The sequence below is a fragment of the Calonectris borealis genome, chromosome 5 (genome assembly GCF_964195595.1).
Source record: "Calonectris borealis chromosome 5, bCalBor7.hap1.2, whole genome shotgun sequence".
Classification (NCBI taxonomy): domain Eukaryota; kingdom Metazoa; phylum Chordata; class Aves; order Procellariiformes; family Procellariidae; genus Calonectris; species Calonectris borealis.
In genome coordinates this window covers 48,973,573-48,997,631 of record NC_134316.1, presented here as the reverse complement: position 1 = coordinate 48,997,631, position 24,059 = coordinate 48,973,573, and the positions used below count along the sequence as shown (strand labels likewise).

At 39.7% G+C, this 24,059-nt stretch overlaps 1 protein-coding gene and 1 long non-coding RNA gene across 2 annotated transcripts in view; both read right to left on the bottom strand.

The window, feature by feature from the left end:
* LRRC4C (leucine rich repeat containing 4C) overlaps nucleotides 1-10,282 on the bottom strand; it is a 95,808-nt gene extending 85,526 nt beyond the window's left edge. Inside the window, exon 1 of the mRNA XM_075152364.1 lies at nucleotides 9,183-10,282. The gene's annotated coding sequence lies outside the window, so the exon portion shown is untranslated. The remainder of the gene's footprint in view (nucleotides 1-9,182) is intronic.
* Nucleotides 10,283-19,129: 8,847 nt separating this feature from the next.
* LOC142083150 (uncharacterized) overlaps nucleotides 19,130-24,059 on the bottom strand; it is a 452,959-nt gene continuing 448,029 nt past the window's right edge. The window contains exons 4-5 of the long non-coding RNA XR_012673993.1: nucleotides 20,546-20,631; nucleotides 19,130-19,394 (exon numbers count right to left, since the gene is read on the bottom strand). This is a non-coding gene — a long non-coding RNA (uncharacterized LOC142083150). The remainder of the gene's footprint in view (nucleotides 19,395-20,545; nucleotides 20,632-24,059) is intronic.

Genomic DNA, 24,059 nt, shown 5'->3' with positions numbered 1-24,059 from the left:
ATACAACAGATAAACCACAATACCAGATACTTACAAAATGACAATAAACACCTAAAAGCTTCTAAACATCCCTATGTAATTAATCCCCCAGTCATATCACTCAGATATCCTCACAGGCCAGGTGGGTTACAAGCACATCGCCACTTCTGGGAGCCAAGGCTCCCCCACTTGCTCCCTCCTCCTCTCCAGACACGGGTGGTCAGCTCTGCGTGGTCCCATGCTATCTGCTAAGGCACAGGCTGGGAAGAAGGCGTTCACGGTTCACGCATGCCCTCACAAAGTGTGCGTCCCTGCTTGCTGCGCCCTGTGCGGTCGCTCCACCAGCTGGGTGCTGGCTCCTCACAGCACCAGCGCACAGGCAGCTCGGTCAGACCAAGCCAAAGGTTGCAACGACACGGGGCAACGTCTGGCAGTGTCAAACAAGCTTTTTTCCTCCGTTTCTCTCACCTCCCCATGCTTTAAAAGTTTCATGCTTCTTTCATACTTTTTTTTCAAGCTTTGTTTCAGAAGTTTTTTGTGGTTTTTTTCAGTTCTGGGTTGTTTTTTTTTTTGTTGTTGTTTAAATTCTCCTCTTTAGCGTTATCAGTTTGGGGGAATGCCCTCTCAGTTAGCTCAGTTATCTTATTCACACAGTTTACCCTCACGTTCCCATCTTAACAGCTGTTCTCATCTAGGTCGTTTTGCCAGCTGTGGGCCCTACACTTACGCTAAGTGTAATTTTCTGTCAGCGATGCGTCTAGATCATTGATACAAATATTGTAAAAAGAGTTACAATATCTGTATAATCCATTCAACATATTTCTCCACAATACTTAGTTTTGAATATCTGACCAGTACTTCTAAGCTTCTTAAGCATCCTATGTAGTTCAAAGTTTAAGTGTACTGTATTTTCATGGTAACTTCCATCCACCAACCTTGCAGTATCATCAAAGAGTCAACTCGTTTGCTTGATAGAAAACATTTCCCATAAAACCATACTATTGCCATTAAACATTTCCCCTGCCCTAGTTCTCTGTCAGCTGAATCCTGTGTTGGATTTTCTGTCATTTTGCCTAAAATTTACGTCAGACTAAATGGTCAATGATTACCAAGTTCATTGCACTTGTATCATTGGAACCTTTTCTAGATATATACTCTGGAGTACTCTTTGGAAAAGTATAACAGGACTGTTGATTTAAAAATATTTAACCTTAACAGATGTTTTCCAAAATCCTTTCACTTGCTTTTTCTTTTCATGATAAGAATTTTCAATCATGATTTTTCCAGATACAGAATAGAAATATTAATTGAATATAGTTCTGCATCACTACTGCCAATAACTCTTCATAGGATGTCTCCAACAAAAGCAGTATTAAGAACAATATATTGTAAGAATAATAAAAGCAGAATAAGAATAGTCCCTTATTTCTGGTATATTCTAAGCCCACCATCCAAACTCAACATTTCTCTCCTATTAGATCAATTGTATTAATTTTATACCTTATTTTTTATAGGGGTTGTTATCTGTTTTCCTTTTTTTTTTTACCTACTATATAATAGTTTGTTTTGATTTTGGTTTAAATTGTTAAATTTTGGCTTCATTTTTCCTTGTATCAAAGACAGACTCATTGTCAAATGTGAACTTTCTTATGATTTGTTTTTTTCTCTGGCAAAACATTATGTTCCTAGAAACTGTCCAGTTTATATTCACGGCCTTCTGTTTATATGTTCTCTCCAATCAATTTTTCTCATAATTTTCCTCAGGTTTAGAAGATAGGTCTTTCTGAAGCAGCATCATTGGCTGCGTTTTATCTTTCATTTGCTATAGGCAACTTCACCTTTCTTTGCCACAAAAAAAAATTTATCTAGATGATACTTTAAATCAGAAGCAATAGCTTTCGTGATAGGAAATTATTATCTATATTTCTCTGCAACTCTTAATGACATTCTACTACTGCTGCATGAGATTTTCATACATATCCCCAAAACTGAAATTTCCCATAAAAAATACAATTTTTTTTTCCTGCACGTTATGGAAAGTTACTTAAGGACTAAGCCATCCTCTGCTATGGTTTGATTCAGTAGTCTTTAACAGATACCCCCAGGCCTTTACTTAATGTATATAACTCAATCTTCAGGGCCAGACTGAAATGTACGTTACAGAAAGAGGGATATCAACATGAACATTCACTGAAGGTGAGGTTTTTCGACCTCTTTCCAGTTCAAAAGAGAAATCCATTATGGTTTTAATTCCCTGCACCACACACAGTCAAAATTCACACGGGCGTTAAATGCAATAAAACTCTTATTGAAGTAGTAGACTGTGCACTGCATATGAGCAACCTCAAAGTCTAATGGGGTCACCATCCTCCCCCTTTAGTAGCTGTGTCATCAACAACCCTAACAAAAATGAACTTCAGTTCTTTAAATGATGTAAAAAATATAAAAGCTTGCCTCCAGAAAAATAATATGTAACCACTTGTAGAAGAACCTGCCTGTCCAATAAGGGCTCACAAATAGAGTACTGGCAGAGAAAACTCTTGTAAAACCAAACAGCTAAGTAAAAAACCCTTAACGCAACATGTATGCCCTTTGGCAAAGAAGATCATGGAATTTAATACATTTTTGTGCACTTCATTTGAAACTTGCATGCATTGAGGGAGGGAAAACTATGGTTCCTTAACTTAACCCTTTTCTATCCTTGTAGAGCCTCTTCTGTAGCCTTTAAAAGGTAAACTGTAACATTTTTTGTTAAGCTAACATTTCACAATATTCAGTTATTGATGTGAATAGTCAATGCACAGAGGTTACACTGTCACTAAATTCTCCTAGCCATGACAGAGAATTCAGCCCTAAAATATGACATTTTATGAAATACCTGGTTTTGTTAATATAGATTGAGGTTTTGCTGTGACAGTAACAAGGGCCAGATTGCTTAATTAATCCATCAATTATTACATTATAAAGTGATGAAAAATAAACATTAGTACATGGAATATCATCAGGGACTGCAAAGGGAATATGGAACATTTAGAAATTTAGAAGTTTATGGCATATTCATTCAAAATGGTATTTGGATCACCTTTTTATGTCTGTAAATATAAATACTTATCCTATTGTCTATTTCTGGAACTAAACCAGGATTTGTACTTCATTTAGGAGAAGAAAAAAAAATAAAACAAAAAAACCCACAGAGCAGGATCAATCCCACTAAAGTAGTTACTAAAGCTCCAATTGAGATTAGTTGGAGCAGAACTGGGCTTATCTTTGCACAATGACAAAAGAGAAGAGGAAGAAATGTAAAAGGAATGAAACTGGTTGCATGGAAGAGTTACTACAGAACCAACTAGCTCATACGTGTTGCAGTGCTGCATTAGAACAGAAAAATGTGTATTAGTGAATAAAAATCAAAACAATCCTTTTAATTAATTCTCTGCAAGACAGAATTCTCACTTATACCAGTTTACAGAGAGACTGTCATCCCAGCCTCTTCCACCTGTCCACTAGCAGGTGATTTTAGAGCTTAAAAAGAAAGTAAAATGTTGGTCTATAGCTGATGAAGACCCAATAATGATGAAACTTTCATCCCTAGCTCCCTACCTCAAATTCCAGTCAAGACAATGGAATCTGATGGGCTTCAGTAATTTCACGAGTGGGCAGCAGCACAGTGCACGAGAAGTGTGGCGAGTACCTCCCAACTCCATCACAGCTGGCCACCTTTTTTGCCATCTCAAAGATGTTGGGGAAAGTTCAAGGTACATGAACAGAATTAGTGCCTGCTTAAGGTCTTAAGGCAGTCTTTCGCTTAAGGTCATGACTGGGGTACAACGATAAGCAGCGTGAGGAAACCTGCACTGTTATTGCTCATGCTTGCACTCCCCTCATCGATAAACGGGCTCTTTACGTGCTTGGCTTTACTTCCCACATAACATGGCACGTGAGTGAAGAGATTATTGACACGAAAGTGAAGAAAGGTTTGCAAGCAAAAATAAAATGTGCTGGAGATCTGAACTACACTAATACTTTTTGAAAATGACTACCACTGCCTTTCAGGATGAGGTCTGGCCTTAGAGCAATCATTCTTATATGTATAATGAAGGAAAAGCACCAGCTCCTGGGCCTTCTAGAAGTCAGTTCATACTATACTGTCCATACAAACATGAAAGGAAACCGCATCCGTATTTCTGAGGATTATTTGAATGCACAGGACTGTATGGATCCCATAGCTGCCAAATAACTGAAGAGAGATCCCTCAAACTCAAAGAGCATTACTAAATGCTCTGAATTGCTGCTGGTTTGCAGACAAAAACTCATTCATTTAACTTACCGTGCTGTGATACTTCTGAGTAAGCTTTATCTGGTTGCATGTGAAACCCTTGTTGCTGGAGTTTTTTGCTTTGTTTGGGGGTCGGTTCCTTTTTAATTCTCCTGGTTTCCTGGTTATATTGCTCCCCCACAGTCCTGACATAACAAGTACAAGCTCTGCAGCAAATACTATGGGAGATTTTATTCAGTGGTCTGATGCTGCCTCTCTCCCTTTCACAAGCAGCACTGTGAAAACAGAAATTCAAGAGTTCTCACAGTGGTGTTATTATTTAAATTTACAGAAGCTCTGGTATATACCTAAAATGCATTTTAATCTGCCCAAGGAATAGATTCAGTCCTGGGAAGTGCATTGTTGTTTCTAATTGTCAGCGACTGCTACACTTTGCTTGCCTGCAGCTATCCAATTAACATAACACCACTATACAAAATAGTGTAATATGCTTGATGCCTCACACTCCACTTCTATCCAACAATTTCCTCCTAATTGGGTTTCCAACATATTAGCAAATGACAGGGAAGAACAGACAGACAGACATATGCAACAGATAACGCAGCCTCCACACATCTTTTCCTATCGCTGCGCGAAGTTCTGTGGAGATACCCCCGGTTGTTGTGTACATCGAGAGAGAAAAACAGAAAGAGAGAGGGAAGAAAAGCTCAACTCCAGAAGTGGAAAACATGTAACTTGTGCCCTGAGATATTGCTATGGCAACATTTAAACAATGAACAGAAAGCCCTGCAGGATTCTGCTCTCGCTTCCTTGGATACCAAATGTAAATCCTGATTCTCTTTTATTGTGTGCATGCACAAGCGTCTGATTTTTGCCTTTTCCTCTAACAGATAGCGAAGTATCCAGGCCCCCTACCAGGAACTATGCGTTAATTCCCTTCCATGTATTGCAGCTTGTGAATATGCAATTAAAACACACCGCTAGCACATTCATCTCCCCTCTTCCATCCCCATTTCTATCCCCCGAGAGGAAAAATGACTGTGAGAGTACAGCTGAATAACAGGTACCCTTCTTTTCTGAATAACACCCTTAAATAAACCACTCCAAAATGCCACAAGCCAAGCCCCAATGTCTTCTGCCATGACAGCAAGGGGAGGCAGGGTCCTTTCTAGGGGCAGCTCCTTGCCCAGGCTGCTCGACTCCAGCAAGGCTGCTTCCAGACCGCCGTGGCTCTGCTATTACTAAATCCTTCTCATCCGGGCTGTCCCGCGGGGGCAGCACTTTATAACTGCAGGAGGCTTGCTTTTCATTATGATTTTCATAGAGCAGCTGGCCGGGGGGTGGATGGGGATGCAGAAGGAGGGCCCCTGCTAATAGTAGCCCAAAGTCCGGTCAGCCTGACTACCCTAGAAGTGACCTGGTGGGTGCTAATTGCATTTATTCAGAGTAATTTTCCTCCCAGACTGCAAGCAGCACTAATTCCAGCACCCTCCTCTCTCTCCTCGTTCCCATCAGAAAAAAAAAAGGGATCTCTCCGAGCCAGAGGGAAGGCACAGCGGCAAGACCGACGTGGAGGCTCTCGCACACTGCTGCTGTGCAAGGTGCGCTCCTTCAGGGAATATATTGCAACTTCACTCTTGGACAGCTTGCCTTGTGAGTTTTCACCAGCACCGAGCTCTCTCAAAATGTGTTAAAATCCTGTCCTGAGCTCCATTCGAAATCTTCCTGTCTCATATTGCTACAGCAAGAATCTTCACACCAAATGGGAGACAGGTTTTTAGGTCACAAGCAAGTAATTTTAAAGCCTGTATGTAGGAAGCCATGGCAGCACCTTGGGAATCCCTTTCTTTTCCTCCAGTCCCACATGATTGCTTGTATTGGCTTACATCTAGAGCATTCTTTCTTGGGTCTCACCCAATCCGAAAGCCCATTTTTCACTTGTCAGTGCTATCAGGCTGGGAGATATTGTGACACAAAATTTGCTGCTCCAGCAAACTGAACCTGCTCCTATTCTAGATCAGGGCAAATCATTCCTGACATGTGAAAAGACATGGACTAGCTACCCTCTCGCATTACTAACCTACAGTTTGCCAAGAATACCTGAAGTTTGGGACGCGTGATCTCTGACCTTCTGGAGAACAATTAGAACAAATGGTGCAGGACCCTCCAATACAGCCTTCTCTTTCCTTCTGTACAAGCATTTGGAGCCTAAATAGACACATAATGGTTCCCTGTACAAAATCCCAGCTGCCTGGGGTCATTACCAAAAGGATCGTCCATGGTTTGAAGAGGAGACAGCCCGCAGGACCAGCATATGCTGCTGAATGATACACTTGTGCTCAGGCACACGCGATGGAAGTAGCAGAGACAGCCAGCTCTTGCCTCTGCTTGAGGAGATTTGTTGCTCCTCATTTAGCTGGATGTTTGGATTGACGTTTTTGGCCATTTATTTTATGATCAGCCCTTTGGGCTCTGGATAAGTCCCAGCACAAATGCTGAGAAACGCTATACTCGTTCCCACTTTGAGATTGAACGAGTTAAACTCTGGGTTGTTCCATGTGTCTTTTGGCTACTGCATTAAGTGAATGATTCACTGAAGTGTGAAACTGTTGCCTCTTTAGAAGCAGACACGCATCCCTAGCTTTTTAATGTTGACAAGGTTTGCCTATTTCAGCCTGAACTGGTGGCTAAATTTTCCCAGTGCTTCCTTACCGCATCCAGAAAATCCTCCTGCTAGTTATTGTACAAAATGAATGAGGCACCTATGGCAGCTTTCTGTTGTCAAAAACTGGAGTTGCTCTATCAAATTTTCTGTTTATGTGTTCACTTGACAGCAATCCAGGGAAAAGCTAGGAGATGCCTTTTCCTTAGCCAGCTTCTTTTTCCTTCAGTAATTACTGAGCAGCAGCTTAACATAAATTTAGCTGCTCTATTACTGCAACTGCTGATGTAAGTGTAGCCCACAATAGGGCACAGACTTATAATGATACATGAAGGAATGGAGAACAGAGTTTTGTGCTTATTTTCAGATGCTGACAAACTTATTGCCCATTTAGTGTCCCACCAGGAAACATGTGCCCAGAGAAATAAATGAGGCTAAAGCACTTCATACTGAACCGATTTAGCTATACTGAGCAAGATGAGAGTAATTGGAGCTGGAAGGAACAATTTTTGCTGTGCCTGCTTCCTTCTTTTTCTAAACACAACAGCACAAAGGGACTGATTTGTTCGCGTGGCCAAACAAAAACTGCCAGAGATTTCCTTAGGAGCAGAATTGCACCCTAAATCTTAATCCTTTACAAGTAGCTGATGTTTAAGAGGCATGACCTCCAAACAGAAGCGCATGGGACACATTCGAGAGGCAGAAGGTCTCGTTTCCATTACGCCAAAAGATTCAGGATGTTTACATGAAGTAACAGTGTGATGTGAGTGAATGGAGAAAGGGGGGGGGAAAGGAAGATGCTAATATTTATTTATGTATTTATCCAGGGAAGTTAGAGCTCTGGTTTGTGTTGTTTCACGCAGGAAGCTTTGGAAGAGGGAAATGATGCCAGAAAAAAAAAATGTTAAAATCCGGCTTTACCAACACCTCTCCCATCCCTGCCTTCTCTCCCCTCCTCCAGAATATTGCAGCTAGAGAAAAGTAAAACGAGTGGCAAAGCTAGTTCTGCACCTTGCCTGCCAGAAAATTTCCCTATCTGTTCAACGGCTCATTTAATTAGGTGTTTATCTTCTTCTCCACCAGTTTTGGCCTAATACTTTCAGCCGGAGCCTCCTCATGTGAAGGCCAAGGTTGAGGAGGGCAGGGGTGAGGGAGGAGAGAAGGGGGGGGAAGAGAAGGAGAACTCCCTACCCACAAGCCACGCAGTCATGCCAGGAGAGGGGACGGAAGTGGCACTCTTTCCCGCAGGAAAACAAGGACCTCTGTTTTAAACACCATGTTATCCTCCCTTTATTCCACACCCCCACACCACATTTCTCCAGGAAGAGAGAGACATTTACTGGTCTGTTACACATCATTGTTAATCTGTGAATCCCACCACCTAGAAGCCACTTTTTTACTTATTTTCATTATCAGCATAATAACAAAAACCTCATAACACCACAGTATCCTCTCGCTGCTTGTCAATCAAAGTAAATCTCCTTCAGCTGCCGTGAAAGTCCTAGGGGACCCTGAAGGATTCACCACAAAATCACAAAGAATTTCCTAGGAGATCTGGAGGGCACGGGTGGCCAGTACCTCAGTTTCCTAAACTCCCCTTCAACAGAAGAATGCCCTCTCTCTGCCTGTTACTGCTTTTTCTTCGCAATGGAGTGTAAAACGTGTCATTTCTCTCAGAGCTGCCTCCCCAAAATCCATTAAAACCCCTTGTCCTACACCCCCCCCCCCCCGCCAAAAGCCATCGTTCACCTCCCTGCTTGAATATAAAATTTTCCTGTTAATACACCATATTGATCTGCAATGTCAGACTGGATGCCAGCATTCAAATCAGAGCCTTTCTCTATTTTAAACACCTACTAAATAAATAAACCTCCTCCGTGCATTCAATTCTACGCAACTTGCACCCGGTTTGTACAGACTGGGCAAGCAGGCAGCACCCCCCACCCACTGCAGGGGCTTTCTCAAAAGATTTCTTTGCTAGTGAACATTGACAAATGCTATAGAGCCACGCAGGCAGGCGTCTGCAACATGCTACTAAGGTTGGAGTTTTACTAACAGGAACATTTGAGCTACTGGGAGAATTCAGTTCTGTCCTCGTTCCTTCCCTTCTCCCTTCCCAACCGCCCCCCTCCAGCCATTATCAAAATCCAGTCAGATTCTTTATTCAGGTGAAAAAGACCAAGAAAAGAGGAATAAGAAGAAAGAAGAGAGGCAATGGGGCATATTTCCTTTTCCAAAAAATAATAAAATGGAAAGAGTACTTACTGTATCCTCAAAGACTATCCAGCTGGGAATCCGAGTGGTTACGAAAAACCAGGGTGGGGGAGGGGTTAGAAAACTATTTCATTTCAGCAACCAAACCAAAATTAAAAACAAGAAAGGAAATAAAAATAAAGGATATCCAATTGCAATTTCCCAGCAATTTCAGTCCATACAGGTGACAATCCAAACCAACACTGCTGAACTCTTCCCCTCCGGCAATTTTGCTTTCTTCTCTGTCCTTTATTTTCTCTGTGGCTTTCAACTTTTCTGCTTAAAATTGCTGTAGTGGTAACATTGATGTTTGCCTTCACTGGAGAAGAGTGGTTTAAAATAACAGGAAAAAAAAAAAATCCTTGCAGAGGATGAACGGTCCTTCTCCTTTCTGAAACTTTTCATTCCACTGTGGATGCTTTGCCTAGTTTCCTTTTTCTGAGGTTTTCTGCCTCTCTGGCTCCTCTGCTCTCCATTGCTCACTATTTGCTTTTTCTCTGGAGAGCAGAAAGGGCTGTATTTCTTTTTAAGCAACCCTCCATCTGTGTTCTTTTAATGTAATTTTGTTGTGACTGTTAAGATCCAGGTCTTGCCAGGCAATTTTCTTCTTCCCCCTTCTTTGCTGCACTATCAATTATCCAATCCGTGTGTCTCCACATTAGAACGGGGATTCCCATTCTTCTTTTTCTCTATCCCCCACACTCCTTTAGAAAAGAATCTCCTTTTGCATTTAAATTTTTATTTGTGTCTGTCAAAACAATAAACTTTCAGTCTCTTTCCCCCCTCTCCAAAGATCTGATTAGATTTCCAATCACAACCCAGTGCGCAATTGGATTTTTGATTTCAGCAAGAAGCCAGCAATCCACAGCATCAGCACCCTCTCCTCGCTTCAAACTCCACGTTATATCCTTTTGCCTTCCCTCCAACTCCTCTGCATTTTCATAATCTCACATTAAATGGAATGAAGGAGGGAGGGAGCAGAGAAAAATTCAAGGTTCCCACCAGCTGTCAAGAATAAATCCATCCCCTTGTTATTTTTTAAACACTTGGGACGGGTGTTTTTAACGCCCACTCTCCCCTTTGCTCCCCACACTTCTCAAAATCTTTCTGATGTGAAAACTCCCCCGACGGGGCACAAAAGAAGCCCGGGGAGGCGTGATTTGTCCTCTTTGCTGTAAATTTCACAAGCACCCTTTGCTTTTCATTCCAGCTTCCTCTCCATCTTTTGTCCAGCAGCTATACAGATCCAGCAGCACCGAGACGGATAAACTTCTATTTCTTCTTGGAGGAGAGAGAGGGAAAGAGAGAGAGGAAGAAGGATAAAAGCTCTCCAGTCTCTGCCTCCCTTTTCCTCCCTTTCTCTATTTCAATGCGGGTCTGATCTCATTTCCAAGCTCAGCCTGGTGTATTTCAGATCTACAAGTTGGATTTCCCTTCTGCACAGCAGTGAGTTAGTCTCCCATCTTCTTCCACATGCCAGTTACCTTCCCCCTTTTCTTCCTTCCTTCCTGCCTCCCTCCCTTCCAAGACGATACATTCCCAGGAGCGCAGCCGCTTCTTTCAGTTTTCAGTTTCATCCCCGAAACGCATAGCCCTTTGCGCAGCCGAAACCCTTCCTCCCTCCTATGAGCTTCAGCCTGAATTCTCCCTGTGTGTGCATGTACGTACGCATGTATGTATACATCCAGTTCCTGACAGCTGCTGTGGTTGCTGCTGGGAGTAGCTCCGCTTTCCTCGCTCTGGCTTTCTCTTCCTCCCCACCTTCCAGTGGCACCCCAGGATTTGCAAATGTCCCAGGGCCAGTCTTTCTGGCTACACTCCTCCTTCTCCCCCGCCGTTCTCTCTCCTCTTTCTCTCTCCCCCCCCCCCCTTCTTCTTCTCCCCCCTCCCCCCCTTTCTTTTCTTTGCTTGTGATCAGTAAAATACAATTACCCAATTACCTCCCATCATCTTAGCACTGATTGGCCAATCGCATTAACACTTGATGTCAGGGCCGGGGCCGGGAGCTGCTCGGCGTGGCACTGCTGCCACCTGCTTGACAGGCTGGGAACGAACTCGGGGCTACCTTAAACCTCCGAGTCAGACAGCAGTAATTGAAAAACAAGGGATCATCTTAAGGAAAGGGATGTCAAAACTCATTTTCTTAAAAGCCTGCCTGATTCTGACAGTTCAACCGGTACCCGCAGGTACCAGCCTAGCCGCTGAAGCAGAGGGGATGACAGTAAAATGAAATGAGGTGTAAAGTTGTCTTTGCAAAAGAAGTAGGGAACAACCAGTATTCAGAGGTACTAACTCTAGCCACGGATGCAGAAGAATGACAATAAAATGAAACGAGGTATAAAGTTATCTTTGCAAAAAATGTAACAGTGGAAGTAATTCGCATGGAAAGACAATCTGTTTTCTAATTACAGAAATAAATGTTTGTTTAAAACTTGTATACAAATAAAAGTTACCTAAAACTCTGTTTTGGCAGATGTTCCAGGCCAAAAGCCCTATGAAGTGCTTCAAGGCTTCAGTGGATTTAAGTGATGGCTCCAGACGGCAACACAACAGAACAACGCCTGGGCTCACCTATCAAATCTGCCGCGGTTTGATTAGATGACTTCTGACCAGGATTTTTGAGGTTTCTAAACTGACTCCCTAATTTGGGCTAGTGAAGTACTGACGTGTTTGTTATGTGCTTACCTGCTTTCCAAAGTATGTTAGATGTACTTATGTATGTTACCTGAAATGCTCAGTGATTTCTGTCTTGTTTTTCAGGGACCTGAATTCAATAGATATTTTACAGAAAACTTTGCATGTATAAAGTTAGACAGACGCCCCTCTCCAGGATCAAGGGAAACAGAAATGGATGATGTATGTGCCGGCATTTCTCTCTCTCAAAATCAGAAAGAAATTATTTATAGATCTAACTCCTCCACACAACCCCAAAAAAAGAATTAGTCAGGCGCTTTCATGGTAATTATAGCAAACTTCATATATTAAGCAGTAACTCCGAGTTATTCCATGCATGCAATAATATAGCTAGCTCTTTGCTCAGTCCTCTCTTAAATAGCCAAGTTATGGTTGGTACCCTTACTTAGCCTTCAACTTTGGTGTGAAACCGGCATACTTGAAAATAAATGAAAGTAATTTTTTAAGTTGTATGTCATATTATAAGTTTTTCTAGAATTTTATAATTCTAAGCTAGCTGAGTTCAGTCAAATAACACTTACTGAATCACTAACATTGACTTTCAGATTTATTCTACTGACTCAGTGAGCTTTCTGGTGGGAAAGTTCTACCAGATACAAGTTAAGCAACTGGTACTAGATCCTTAATCACTGTTAGATCATTTAGCATCCGATCTTACTATCACCGAAATCAATGGCAAACACAAATTACCTACAATGGGTGAAAGACTTAGGATGTAGTAATAATGAACAACCCAAACATAATGGTCTTTCAAGAATGCTAAAAAAGACTTTGGGGATTTTTGGAGAAGGCTGGAAGTGTGATAGGAGATGAAGTTGCTGACAAGTAACAATCTTTTTCTCAGTTGGTGAACTCATTTTGTTCCCATCTGATTCATTGATGCCGCTGGTGTATTTTGGGCCTACAAATGTCTTATGAGAGTCTTTTTCTTTTTACTACTTAAAATCTGAAAAACCACAAAGTTGTTCCTTTACCCAGAAGGATGAAAATATCACAGCTTAGTATATGTTTGCTCCACTGTTTCTTTAAAAAGTGCCTGGACAATTTCCTGCTAATATTAAAGAGCCCGTGAGCAAAAGTGACAGTTTCTATAATGGAATTAAACAAATATATGGGCGTCAAAAACAGAAGACGCACAGCTTTTGGGGATCTAATCAGACTCTAAGACACAAGCATCTGCAATAGTCACAGTATCTCTGTGGATACAAACTAATATTTCACTTTTGATGGAAATTTGCACATTTTGTATTTTCAAATTACATCAAAATACACATTTCTAACAGATGCCAGGACTTAAATAATTGTACGTATATATATATACACACACAAAGATAATATATCTGGCATAGATGTGACCAAACACAAAAATTAGTGTCAAGACTGTAATATGCTGTAGGCTATGATATAATCTTCTCTCTTAAAGTTTGTTATTTTTAGTATACCAATTATGTTTATCACCTAATAAACATAGAAAATAGAGTGATTAGCTTCTTAGAACATAACTTTAAAGCAATCTAATTTGCGATATTTATCAGAGATGATGTTGCATGCTATATGAAAAGGAAAATGTCCTTTTACTAAACAAAATAAAAAGTATAATTGTATTATCTGTTTTACAAGCGTACGTGCCACCTATGTCTGAAACCTATTTAAAACAAATATTTTAGTACTATCACAATAAGTCATTCACTAATCAAATCTTAAAAGGGTATCATTAGCACTGGACAGAATTGTTTGTGTGACTTTTTTCCTGCAGTACATTGTATGTTGATGCCCTCAAACAATATTTTTGTATTCTGCCTTCAATCTTTCATTTTGCAGGTTTTCTGGGCAAGAAAAATAATTCCCTACATCTCAGTTCACAAAAGCCATCCAACATGGTGAGCTGATATTCAAAATGAAAGCAGCATGGAAAACTCTGGATGATACAGATGATGCAATGTTTTATAAGCACTGAGAAGGTGAGACACGGGAAATATCCTGGGGCCTTCTGTTCAGTTCCTAAACCAGGGAACTGCCGTCCTTCGTGCCCATTCCCCACCCCTGGGCACACTCAAGTGGACAGCGATGTTAAGAGCCACCGTTAGGCGGTCTTCCCCCTGCCTGGGAGCTGTCCCGGCAGTGCTGCCCTGCCGCTTGCAGAACAGTCACGGCTACCGTGGTACAAAGCCCCGAACACACAGCGGAGGTCACTGGGTCCTGGTTCCTCCTATGGAAGACCATGGAAGACCTGGTTCCTCCTATGGAAGACCTATGACCAAGACCATCATGAGCCAAAAGGGTGAACTGTGAAGAAAACTGAACACAGACTGGCAAGGGAACTTTGTTTTTCGTATAATGGGACAAGATTGCCTGATCCTCAGTATGGGAGGATTAAAAACTCAAAGGTATGTACTGGCAAATCTTCACATAACAAACATGGACAGCAACAGATTATTATAACACACCTTTTCCTTCTCGATAGATGCTGTGGGTTAAAGAACTGAAGTTCTGTGTGTGATTAGCCCTGGAACAGACTAGTGGAAAAGACGAGGTATTCACAATTATCAGTCATTTGGTGGGAGAGAAACATGAGTAAAGCCTGAGAAAAGAGAATTCTGACCTGTAGATAAAGGAGTAGAGAAACTTAAAAATTGTGTAAGTAGAGCCAAAGTTTAAGGAAAAGACTGAAACCAGACCATTTTGCTTACACGAAGTAAAGTGAAAAGCAGTTTTCAAGTTGTTCTACGTCAGTGACAGCCCTGCCTCCCTTTTAAATAAACATGAAGAAGTCATAAAGGAAGCTGTGGAACATATTATTCTTTCTGTTTTATTAAGCATTGCTGACAAGAAGCTGCTTGCATATGGAGAGAGTACTTGAATCCTCTTATAGCTTACTACTTTCAAAAGGGAACAAAAAATGCTGACAAACATACTTTTGACTGCACGGATCTAGGATGAAGCTCACTAATCAATTTAGGGATTCAAGAGAGATCCTAAAAATCTCTGACTGTATAAAATATGTCATACATAATCTCGCAGGGACACTGTGATTTTTGCAATGTAATCGAATCTCATGGTACATATTTTCCCATATATGTGATTTCACTGATTATTGTACAATTCTTTTAATATGAAAAACACTAAAATCAGGTGCATAACTGTCAAAATTAGCAGATCAGTATAATAATATTAGCAGATTACTATAATATATTAATTTTCACATATTTTTGTTCTGATGTTTACAGGTCTAGTGAGAAATTTTATTTCGTAGGTAATTTCTATTGGGTCACGGAGGCTTGGAAGAAGTAAAAGAAAATATAACCTCCTTTCAGGAAAATCTGGGTAAAACCACATCACATGCGATTTTGGCACACGGAAGTTTAAGTGACTTTTCAATAAACTCATCTCTCTAATATCATAATATCTCGTTTCTGGTAAAAATGGAACTGAATGGCGGTTTTCGTTAAGTTGTTTACATTGAAAGGAACCATGAGGGAGGTGATTCCGCCCCTCTGCTCTGGTGAGACCCCCCCTGCAGCACTGCGTCCAGCTCTGGGGTCCTCAGCACAGGACAGACATGGACCTGTTGGAGCGGGTCCAGAGGAGGTCACGAAAATGATCAGGGGGGTGGAACGCCTCTCCTATGAGGAAAGGCTGAGAGAGTTGGGGTTGTTCAGCCTGGAGAAGAGAAGGCTCCCGGGAGACCTTATCATGGCCTTTCAGTACTTCAAGAGGGCTTGTAAGAAAGATGGGGACAGACTTTTTAGCAACAGGACAAGGGGGAATGGTTTTAAACTAAAAGAGGGTAGATTTAGACTAGCTATAAGGAAGAAATTTTTTACAATGAGGGTGGTGAAACACCGGCACAGGTTGCTCAGAGAGGTAGTAGATGCCCCATCCCTGGGAACATTCAAGGTCAGGTTGGACGGGGCTCTGAGCAACCCTATCTAGTTGAAGATGTCCCTGCCCACGGCAGGGGGGTTGGACTAGATGGCCCTTAAAGGTCCCTTCCAACCCAAACTATTCTATGATTCTAAGATTCTATATTCTCAGACCTTCTGTATGTTCATTGTTCAGTCGAGTTAACAGGACAAGTTTAGAATTGTTCTACAGTTGTTTACAAATTTTCATCTTTGATGTTAACAGTCCATCACTGAAAAGCAACTGCTGTCTAGAAAGACTTTCTAGAATTTCTGCTTATGGAACTGAATCCTGTATTGTCAGTGTTTCCATTACAGCAGAGACAACCAATTCACCAAGCTGAACATGAGCCAGCAAAGTGCCCTTGCCACAAAGGCAGCTAATGGAATCCTGGGCTGCATCAGGCAAAGTACTGCCAGCAGGTTGAGGGAGGTGATCCTTCCCCTCTACTCAGCACTGGTGAGGCCACACTTGGAGTGCTGGGTCCAGTTCTGGGCTCCCCAGTACAAGAGACATGGACAGGCTGGAGAGAGTCCAACAAGGGGCCATGAAGATGATGAAGGGACTGGGGCATCTCTCCTGTGGGGAAAGGCTGAGAGAGTTGGGACTGTTCAGCCTGGAGAAGAGAAGGCTCAGGGGGATCTTATTAATGCCTACAAATATGTGAAAGGAGGGTGCAAAGAGGATGGAGCCAGGCTCCTCTCAGTGGTGCCCAGTGCCAGGACCAGAGGCAATGGGCACAAACTGAAACACAGGAGATTCTCTCTGAACATCAGGAAACGCGTTTTTACTGTGAGAGTGACCAAGCACTGGCACAGGTTGCCCAAGGAGGTTGTGGAGTCTTTCCCCTTGGAGATATTCAGAAACCATCTGGAGGTTGTCCTGTGCAACCTGCTCTAGGTGGCCCTGCTTGAGCAGTGGAGTTGGACCAGATGACCTCCAGAGGTCCCTTGCACTCTCAGCCATTCTACGATTCTCTAATTTAATAGTTCGTAAAAGTATTTTCATAGAAGGAAAGTAAGAAGCCTTACACTTATTTGGTAAAAATATTTTTTCTAATCTGCTCTCAGATCCTCTTACTCACCTGTGTGCCTAGGAGAATTATGTGCCTAGTATTCAGCTCATAATTAGCACAGGAGATTTTTTTCTAAAACAAATGCTGTTTTGAGGGGAAAAAAAAGAAAAAGACAATCCACTAACAAAAACAGTTAAACTTTTCCTAACTTTGCTCTTGGGACTGTTGTGTTACAATTCTGACTAGGGCAAATATATATATAGCTAGTGTTAGAACATTTATGAAATTATGTCGCTATCAAGAGGTTACTCTTTAAGATTGGTAATCACTTTTAAGTTTATTGTAGCATGACTTTAGGGTACCTAACATTTAATAGAGTTAGAGTGTTAAACCTTAAGAGTATACACATATTCACAAAAGTAACTACTTACTAAAAAAAGGCAAAAGCTTCCTTTGTACCCAGCAGAAGAATTCTGGTTCCACTGAAGTCGATGACAAAATTTCTGCTGACTTAAATAAGACCACAGTCTTACAGAGCGTCTTTTTTCACATGATTTTAAATTCTAAATTCCATTCCAAACTCTGTCTGTGAGCTCAGCAACTTGAAGATCAACATCAATCTCCATTCTAATTTTTTTGCTACAGCTATTCCCAAAACAATGAAGGACAAGATTTTTGTTTCTGAGTTACAAACAGCTCCTCAGAACATGCACACACACAAATGCATTTGTTCAAAAACACTGTTTGGTTAGAAATAGACTGTAGATATGTTCTCTGAAATACAGGGCACAGTTACTCTCTACTATAACAGTACCGTGTAGCCCTTCAGTATTATTTTTTCACATTCTATTCCAATTTTTACTTAAACTAATTAGTCCAGATTAGGAAGAAGAGCATGTTAAAACCCCTATCCTATGACAAAATCAAATTGTAAAGTGTGATTTTCATGGGTAGTAACCCTAGCAAAGAACAAAAGCTGTGCAATACTACTATTAATAACAACAATAATAATAAAGATTTTGTATTTTTCTGTTCCAATTTCCAGTTCTTGGCAATGGTCATGTTTTTCAGCTTCCTATAAAATGTGAACAATTTTGACTGAAATTAACCACTGTACTCAACATTAAAAAATCTGACTCACAAAATGGCTTTGAACAAAATTTCAAGTGTTTTCACTCTAAAACAGTCCTGAGAAAAATGACCCAAATCCTGCCATTTTCCTATGGCACTAATTTCAGGCTTAGAATTCGAATCTAGATAAATTCTCTCTTTTCCAGGACTGAGTGCTACTGACATTAAACTGTTAGAAATCCATTCCATAGGGAGGAATAACTCCTTTGATTTCAATGGAGTGTCTCCAGATTAATGCAGGTGTAGATGAGAACAGAACATGGTCCTTCATTTTATATTCATGCTCCATCTAATACATATTTCGTTTTGTAAATCATAGAATCATAGAATCATTTAGGTTGGAAAATGTCAGTAGAGTGAAAAAGGACTGTTTCATTTAAATTGAATTTTTAAGAATGTAAAATTTAAGAATATAGACAACTAGACTTGGACATGAATGATGCATCACTTTGGAAATAATATCTTTACAGTGTGACAGCATTTTTTTTCTTCAGTGAATTTTAAATAGCAAGAATATGATACCCTGACATAGAGATGAATGTATCAGACATCTTAATTTCTTCTCCTGTGGAGTTATTGTGACTGCAAAATACAATTTGCATTTATTGAGAATAAAACCTTAACTACATATGCTTCAAAACATTACTGAGAAACAACCTAGAAGCCATATTGTTCTACCTTGTCTTCATGTTTAGCATACATTGAAAGTGAAATTCTGGCATGGGGAAAAGACCTTCAGTTTAACCTCTGAGCCAAGGAAACAGTAACATGGCAGATTTCTAAATTTTCATCGCAAAAAGGATAATGGCTTGTTTTAACCATGCAAGATCCCAAAGAAAGTTATAGCGTTCAATAAATTGGGGAGGAAAAGAAATGTTGTATGCAAAGAGATCATTGATAGAGATAATTGCCAAAATGGGGGGGGGGGAGGGGGAGGGCACAAATAATATTAGTTTGTGGCACAAATAATATTAGTCCAGGAGATAACTTGCATTTTCAAGATCTACTTTCAGGTACTTATAACTTTCTAAATAAATAACTTCAACTAAATATCTTTATCATCCTCTATACCCAAAATCTGGACGTAATTTTTTCATATCAGACAAATTTCCACTTAGCCCTTATTGGTCAATATGAAAAAATAAAAACCCATGTACTTTTTTATAGTGAACTTTTTCAACTCTTTTTTCTTTCTTTTCTTTTTTTTTTTCTTCTTAAATAACTAATGGCTTATCCTTGGCCTTTGGAAAACAACAGAAACTTTTTTTTTTAGATTTATCCAAATTCAAATGGATTGAAATACGATAATGCATATAATATACATAAGAACCTGTTTTCTTACCGTCAATGCTTGCAGGACTGTGGCCAGTGATGAGGACATCAAAAGCGTTATAGCCAGGACTCACGGGGATTGTATTTCCAGAGTCTTCGCATGATCTCAAGATAGATTATTTGATTTCTCTGCACGCCTGTCACCCTACCTGTAAAATGGAAATAATACTTACTGGATGTGTTAAAACAGGATGGACTCACCATTAATTGGACTACGGAGAGTAACGTTTCACAGTTGTGTCACTGCATGATGTGACACCATAACCACCATACGGTGTGCACTACGCCAGGCAAGGCAAACAGGAAAAACATAAGGTAGCAGAGAGGGTAAAAACCCACCCCTCTAAATAATTATCATTCTTTTCTGTACCCTAGCAGTCAATACCTGATATTAAATAATTTAAGATCTCTGAATGCGTTGTGATATAAATGTACTTTGACAGACGTTGACTCAAACTAGATGAATGAAAAAGTCAGGGAACAATTTAGGACCTAGCAATGAATGAAGGCAGGAGGCACCGTATTTAGACTCAGAAGTGCTCTGAAATATGGTATAAGTTAGTTGAAAATCCAATCTTCGCCTTGAGTTCTCTGGATTTTCTCACCAAGTGTTCAGCTCTCCCTTCTATCTCCACATTCCCATTAAAATTGTACATCATTTAAAAAGCATGTGAAATGTGAAATACCTAATCATCTTTCAGCATCATCTTAAAGAGGTGGATGAAAAAGTTTAAGACAATAACGAGCCTCTTGAAATTCTTTTGGAATTTACTTGGCTACTGCTACTCCGTAACAGACCAATAGTCTGTCTAGTCCACTATGGTGTCACTTCTAAAGAGAATACAGGATTACTCCATAATAGGCAGTTCCTACAACTTTCATTTCATAAAGCAGTATAAGTGGAAGAATAGCCTAGACCCATTTGCACTGGATTTGCACTTAAGCCCTGGAAAGGTTACAAGGGGAAAATGTAACTCTCTATTTTCAAGACAATAAGAGGAAACAGGTTTAATACAAATAAACATCTTTGTCCCCATTAGGATAGGATCCTTTAAGAAGTTCTAAAAGGAACTCGTGGTTGAGAACATTTTTCATTCTTTATTGACTGCATGTTAGAAATCCTGATGAGAAGTTAAGAAATCTTGCCAGTCACAACTGGTGAAAATGATGGCAAGAATAATGATTATTTAAAGTGTATATATGTATATTTTTAATCAATGATACTTTAAACTCAGTTTTCCTACCATCTCTCCAGATTTCATTCCCTGTGGGTATGGTACAGTTTTAAATCAAAACTCACGTTACTGAATCAGATCTGATCTTCAAGATGTAGGGAAGAGTTTCTTGTTAAGGGGACTATTTCTGGTGATGAAGAGGATAGAAAACCTGCAAGGAACAAAACATTGTTTTAAGAAGATGCACATCATGATTATGAGATTGTTTGGGAGCAGGAAAAAAAAAAGAAGAGGTGATACACACAAGTCTGGATTTGGTCAACACTTGTACCAATTGCTTTTTTGGGTTTTTCAGACCTCCTGTTTCTCTCTCCTTGCCCTTTTCCACTAGCTTAGATTGAAACTGCATTTTCTTACAATTGTATTTGCTTTACACTCCTTTGTGCATGTAGGTGGAAATTATCTTTAACATGCAAATAAAAATACCTATCATTTAAGAGATAACAAGTAGTATTAGCATCAAAGTTTACAGTACTAATAGTCTTTGGGCAATAAGTAGGAGTAATATGAAGAAGACTAGGATACTAGGCTGAAGTTTTCCGACTTTCCAAAAATAGCTCACAAATACATTTGGTGAAAATCAGGAGGTCAAGGGATATGCGTTTTCATTTAAAATGTTTCAAATAGGCCTTATTTTCAAAAGCAGGCACAGCAATGTTTGTCAAATCCAGCCCCATTTAAAATGCATTCTCCAAAGACGAGCCAACTAAAATGAATCATCACTTTTGGAAAACACATTTAATAACTCCATATATGAAGGTATAGATCCGGAAGCAGGAATCAACCATCTTTGGTCCTAAAATACATACAGTTCATTTTACTAGAATTCCTTTTCTGGAAGGGAAATTTAGAAGAGAAGAGATATTTAGATTCAAAGTACAAATTTAATGCAATCTCTCCCAAAAGTAAGGTTGTAAAGCTGTTTCAATTTCATATTAAAAATTTTCCCCAGAAATATGATAATTAAAGACAAATTAGTTTTAAAACAAAAATACTGATAATATCAAACTACTCCTATCTTAATAATCTGTTGGGTTTTTTGGTTTTTTTTTAATTATTGCCCCTCCCCCCAGTTTTCTTAGGAAAATAAAAACAAAGAAAATATCAATATATCAATTTATATTTATTGATATAAAAATCAATAAATAAATGGTTCCAGATTATTTTTTAACACAAGTATTTTCCCTTAACATTCTCTTAAGAATTCAAATAGTTATTAAAATCACAGAATTGCACTGAAATAGCTGTTTCATTTCCTGCATGACTACCACAGATATAAGAATCAAGGATTGGTTCGTTTCTGCCTTTTATACAGAGATATATATGTATCTGTGTACATACATGTTTATCATGACATACTGTAATGCTTAAATGTTGTCATTGGCACATTTTTTTATGGTCAAAACCACTGTAGGAATGGATATTTTCATAAAATAACTTTTCAAACATCTGTGACTTAAAAAATAGAGAAAATTTCTCATATATTTGTTCTAAAAAAATGTAGCTTGTAGCTATCGCAAAGTATATGCTTGTTAAATCTACAGAAGAATACACTAGAATGAGAGGTAGATGCAGACTGGTCCTTGAACTCGATAGTCTAGGATTTTCTGCTTTTTTGTAGGTAGAGTGGCGTTGGCATTGTTCCCATTAAATTAATGTTTTTAAGATAAGAAGTTCTTATTGTTCACATAAGAACTTGAGCTTGCTGAAATTCTTCGATATAAACTTTTTTGAACACCACCAAAACATCACTAAACCTGACTTTATTCTACAAAGCCTCTAGGATAGATTTTAAAAGGTATTCAGGTGCTTAAACATGTGGATTGGAACATTCTGTGATTTACAGATTTTGTCTAAGTGCATTAATCACCTAACTCCCAGGTGTCTCCATCTTTAAAAGCCTTTCAAACAAGAACACTGTCTGTTTGTTTACTAATGCAACAGAAAATAACATGTGCTAAATGTTTAAGGTCCATGTGTAACCTTGCAGGGGTGAGGAGTATTTCTTACAGGTAGTCAGCAACATTCATGTCAGCTTAATCATACCAAGATATGAGTGGCTATCCCATTTTTCAGAAGACTTAATTTCTATTTCTTACTTCCTTTGAACAGAAGAAAACCAGCAGCTTGTCACTACGGTATTAGGTGGGAGGCAATGTATGGCAGGATTGAGTCAGTCATTAAGCCCGCTGGTCAGTAAAAAAAACCAAACAAACCCCAAACCAAACAAAAACTTGTCATAACGACTGGGGCAATTCTATGCAGAGAGAAAATTCATTAGACAATATACAAATTGTATTTTCTAAAATACAAAATGTATTTCCAGAATATGCTAATATTAAGACAGAGAAAACATCGGAGATACCACTTCCCTACCTCGCTGCAGAAAACTTCAAACACCTGCATCTTACACATTGCTGCTTTAGCAAACCGAGCGATGTTTACCCTGGGCTAGTTCTGTGTCATACCCATGCCCACCTTCGGGATTTGATTCTGTAAGGTATTTGAGTGGGATATTTATAAGGCAACCATGCTGATGAAGACCTTGCATGCTCGTGCTAAGCTCTAGCATGGCAAGGATTTCTGCTTTGGGTAAATGAGAGCAAGTATATAAATATATCCCTTTGTCACAAAACTGTGTGGGAGTAGAGGAGTTTGTTAGGCAAGGTGCTAGAAGTGAGAGGGAAGTTCTAACTACTTGCAGCTATGACACATTGTTGTTCATCGCGTGGTGTGTCACTCAGGCTGTCATAGTGCACAGCAGAGAGCATGCACACCTTCAGGACTGAGAGGGATTGCAGAGGCGCAGGTCGTTTTGGGGAAATACCTCTGTCACAATCCAGGCATTCCCGTTCAATTTCTTTTAAAAGTTTAGTAGGCAAAATATAATCACGTAAGTAGAATTCAACCACTGCACTGACATTTTTTTATCATTATACAAAAAACAGTGATATCAAAGGACCTGCTCTTCGTGGAATGGATCTGGCAGCGCAAGCTAGGGGATCATCAGCTGGTTACTAACAACCAACAGAATTCATTCATTACAAATCAAGACATACTTGCAAAGGCTTCCTGAGAAGGAGTCAGAATTCTGTATGTAAAGTACTCACTAAGTATTATTCAACCACATCTATCAGTCTTGGAGAAAGTGATCTGAACAAAGAACAGGTCAAATGCACAAACAGTTGTATGGGTGTGGGTGTCAGCACAACACGTTGCACTGAGGAAGAAGGTTAATAAGAGAAGTAGAACCTGCAGAGTCAGAGAAGGCATAAATATCAAAATTTAAAATCACCCAGGAAGAACATAAAGAAATAAGGCAGCAAAGCAAGGAGACAGGAGAGAGGCATCAGGTTTAAACACACACACAAAAGAGAAGAGGCATCAATTAGACAAAGAAGGCAGTCTGCATTTCTTGAACAAGAGAATCTCAAGTTATGGCTATAAACAACTTAAAACAGTTTTTATATCTTTGAAAATTAGCTTATATGAACAAAACTTTTTATGTGTTATTTCCACTAAAATTTGCTTCCTCAAGTATTTGCAGAAAAAAAAAATCACAATGAGCAAATTCATTTT